We start from the raw sequence: 4,398 nt of genomic DNA on the forward strand, positions 1-4,398 counted from the left end.
CCTCTAAAAAAAAAAAAAATCAACAATGCAAGAATAAATTTCTCTGGTTGAAAAACAACTCTGCAAACTTGTCAAACAGTCCTCATGGTTTGCTGCCACTGAAGCGGCCACCAGCGCTACCTGCCCCCACCTGCAAAAAAACAAAACAAAACAAGAAAACCAAACCAAACAACCAGGGGAAAAAAAGTGTGTGTTGGGGGGGGGGCGCAGAGAGAAATTAAATAAATAAATAAAAAGGAAGAAACTTGAGCCTCAGAGATGAATATTTGTCAAGAGAGTTGACGTAAGTCTCATTTGCATAATGACTTTGTACTTCTGCATTAATAAAATTTGCATATGAAGCCATGTTAATTACTCCTGATCATGCTTTTTGCATTCATGCATAGTAATTTTCTCCGACTTGTGAGAATTAATGTCTTGGCATGGGGGGAGGGGGCGCGGGGACTGTCAGGTCTCCTTGTCAGTGGTCCGCACTCACACACACTCGCTCCCTGTCTGTCTCCCCTCCTTGATCTATGACTCATTTTTGCACTACGGGTAGGAGTTCTTGGCTTAAAAAATGTATCAATTGAAAGGCAGCAGTAGGGAGAAAAATATACATCTCCTGCACCCGTGTATTCTACAGCTTCTCTTTGCTAGCTAGAGATCTGTAATCCTCCCATGTGGGAGGGGATACGAGGATGCAGCGATGGGAAAAAGGCGAGCCTTCGCCTTGAAACCAGGCTGGGGCTTTTCCAGGCAGTTTTTTGTGTCTGTCTCGGTCGGTGTGGGCGTGTTTGCTGGGTACTGCGCATGTGTGCGGAGTGAGGGCGGAGGACCATCTGCAGGGCCCCCCTCCAGAAGGGACATGGTCACAGACTCCCCCACCGGAGGGAGGCGTTCAGAATCTCCCAGATTTGAAGCTTCGGAAACGTTTTAGAGGTCCTGTTTCTGGACATTTTGTCCCTCCTTGTATGCATGGAGCGAGAGTCCCACCCCTCTGGGCTTTGTGGTTTCGGACATCCAGCCTCAGTTTCCTTGTTTGTGGACAGGAGGCGTGTGATAGCCATCTGATAGGAAAGCTGCTGGGCTTCAACGAGATGACATGCGCAGCCATTGTTGGCTTCTCTTTCCTTTAAGGAAAGTGAACTTCCACGACAAGGAGTGGAGCCAGCAGAGGTCTTATTTCTAAGCCACCTTGGATCCCTCGTAAAGCCGAGATGGCGTCTGGGCGTCCCTCCACCACATACCTCGGTGCACGTGTGTCTTTAACAGGTCCAGAGGGAAGCCGGCCTGGACCTCAGAAGAAAGCGTCTTTTTAAAAGGAGTGACTTGCAGGGCTTCGTAGGGGGCCATCGGTGCCAGGTTGTAGTGGCGGTGGTGGTGGTGGTGGTTCGGGGAGGGGCATAGGGAGTTAGGGAAAGTTCCAGAACGGAAAGTAAATGAATGATAGTGACGGTTATTGGGTGTTTACTGGCAGCCTGGCTCTGGCCAGGCGTGTCCTGACCTTCCTTAAAAGGCGAGGCTCTGAGACGGTGACTCAGCCCAGGTCACGAGGCCGGGAGATGGCAGGGCAGAAGCCGGACTCCGAGGCAGCTGGGCCTCTGCGCTCAGCGCTTGCTCTGCCCACCTGTAGGTGCATAGTCTGGTCACAGGGTCTCAAGGGCTCTGTCCAGGGCATTCCGGATTCCCTGGCTGCACTTTGCGAGGTAGCCACACCCAGGGATGGGAGATGGTCTGGGACAGATGCTGTGGCCAGTCTTCATGTCGAGCTTAAAAAAAAAAAATTGAGATAAGGTTCACATAATGTAAGATGCACCAGTTCAGGGCGCGCAGTCGGTGGTTTGGAGTTTGTTCACAAGGCTGTGCAGCTATCAGCAGTCTCTGATGCCAGATGTCTCCATCACCCCCAGAGAAATCCTGCGCTCTTTAGCCCTGACCTCCCGAGGCTCACCCAGCTCCGGGCCCATGACAGCTACTCCTCTCCTTTTCCATCGTCTCCCTGAATTTGTTCTTCTGGACACTTCCTGTCATCATACAATAGGTGGCTCCTCGTATCATCTTTGGCTTTTGCAGCTTCAGAAAGAGGCTGTTTTGGAGTTCCGCCTGTGGGCGGGGTTCTGGTTTAAGCTGGTCTGGGTGGGATAGGGGGACCTCCCCCAGGGCAGAGGGGTCTTGTGAGAGCACCCTGGGGGGCCTCTGTGAGCCACTTAGAATTGGAAGCCCCCTCACCCTTGCTGCTCCCTCCTCTGCCTCCATGAAGCGGCTCCTCGGAGCAGGTGGACTTCTAGGAGGCCAGAAGTCTAATGAGGTCACCCGGGAGCCCCTCTGGGGGCCGACCCGGCCCCCCGCCCCCGTCCGAGTTGGAGGATGACTTTGCCTGTAGACTCTGGCCTCCCGAAGCCCGACCTTTCCAGAAGGAGAGGGGTGTGACTGGACTTGCCCTTTGGCCCTTCCTCCCAACCAGGGACACACAGGCTCTGCTCCCTTCGAGCCTGGGACTGGATGCTTGTTACCTGGATGCTCCAGCTGGTTTTCTCAGCCGTGGGAAACAGTGGTGGCTTGTGTGCTGTGGCCTCACCCAGAACCTGGGGGCCAGAAGTTGTTCTTTGCAAGCTCTGGAGGCCCGACTCAGCCCAAGGACCCTCTGGCTTCCTCCCAACCCTCATGGCCCTGCCTCTCAGGATCCTGGGGTGCCCTGGTCCCCCCATCCATGCTGCAGCACTCTCCTCACCCCCTAGGGGAGGCAGGGCACTTCCGTACTTTGGAGACACTCCAGGTTCAAGTCCAGACCTCCCCAAGCCTCAGTCCCCCTCAGCCCCACCCCCTAGATTGGAGGTGGTCTTCTCTGTGGAGCGGGGTGTTCGTGGTGAAATGAGTCCAGCTCCTTGGGACAGGTGCTTGGCACAAAGCCACTGTGTCTTCCGTGGTGTGAGGGCAGGTGTGGACAGGATGAATGTGCTGTCTCCAGCCCCAGGGACTTTCGGGCAAGGGTCGGGCAGGGCAGGCTTCTGGGAGGAGGCCGGGGACACTGGTTTCAGATCAGGTAACCTTTCTTGAGGTTCCTGCATCAAATCTCGGGCACGGCCTTCTGCTCCGCATTTGTGGCTGGAACAGCGCACGAGGTCTTGGCCACACCTTCCAGGGCTGTCATGGGCTCAGAAATGGCTCGGCCCAGAGCCTAGCCTAGCACACGGTCCTCATTGGCCCAGAAGGACTGGGTGTTGGTGTGGGTGTTAAGCTCTGGCCTCTTGGCAGAACACGTGCAGGCGGTCTTCACATGCTCTGATACCCCTGGTCCAAGATAATACCTATTTTGGAGACCCATGAGGTACTGAGAAAGAGCCCTGGTTCTGGAGCCAGACAGCCAGCAGGGTTTTGGTGGGTCTGGCTGCCGCTGTCTGCAGTTTTCTGTGGTCATGTCATCAGTTTCCTGGTCTGTGCAGTGGGTCTGCTGAGCCCTGCCCCCAGGGCATGCTGGGAAGCTCCCTCATGATGAAGACTGGCAGGCTGCTGGCTGACAGAGGGTTTGCAGGGCTCTGTGGCTCCCTCATGATGGCTGTAGAGTGGGCACATCCCCACCCCCCTAGACCTGTGCAGGGCACAGAGCAGCCTGTGGGTGAGGGGAGCGTCCCTGGCAGAGCCGGCCCTGGAGCCCAGCTGCCCGTCATCTTGTTGATGTTTTCCTTTTGTTTCTCTGATGCTTCCCCGCTCAATTATTTACCCAGGGAATTTGGGCTTCTTCACTTGTGGTTTTGGCAAGGGCTTCACACAAATGTTTTGCCCTGGTGGTCTCTTAGCCATTTAAGATAAACGGCCAAATCAAACGCAGGCCTTGCCGGGGAGCCCGGGCTAGCTGTGGGGCTGGGTGGAGACTGGCAGGCCCCTGGCTGGGCGTCTCGACTGTCAGAAACGGGGAGGTGTGAAGAGGGGGTGCTGAGTGGTGCCAGGGCTCTCTGGGGCGAGGCGGTGGACGGGGTTCAAAGCCTTCGAAAAGACCTTGGGGCTTGGGTGCTGTGTGTTGGTGTCAGTTGCTCTGGGCTGGAAAGGGCACCGGCTGGCCTTCCTCCAGGCGGGAGGCTGGGCAGTGCCCAGGCGCTGGGAGGGGACCACCTGGGGGTGCCCCAGGCTTGCACAGACAGCCCATCCTGACAGAGCGCACAGTGGCAGCTTGGGACTTCCTGGCTCTTCCAGAGGGGGTGGCCCAGATGTGGGGGAAAACAGTATCCCAGTGGAGTCTGCTCCGGGACGCACCAGAAGCCCCCACCTGGGGAGACCTTCCCAGGATCAGGGGTCCTGATGGCCCCTGGGTGCCCCAGCCCCGGCGTTAGACCTCCCGGGGATGGGAGTCTGGTACCCATATGGCAGCTGTAGCCGCAGGACCCCGTCAGGCCCCGCCCACTTCCCTGACCCCGCCCC

General features: G+C 56.6%; 1 protein-coding gene across 1 annotated transcript in view; it reads left to right on the top strand.

Moving 5' to 3' along the window:
• The window catches only part of BCL11B (B-cell CLL/lymphoma 11B (zinc finger protein)), a 101,446-nt gene that overhangs the window by 36,406 nt on the left and 60,642 nt on the right, over positions 1-4,398 (top strand).

Source organism: Bison bison, unplaced genomic scaffold, assembly GCF_000754665.1.
Source record: "Bison bison bison isolate TAMUID 2011002044 unplaced genomic scaffold, Bison_UMD1.0 scf7180017864302, whole genome shotgun sequence".
NCBI classification, from domain to species: Eukaryota; Metazoa; Chordata; class Mammalia; order Artiodactyla; family Bovidae; genus Bison; species Bison bison.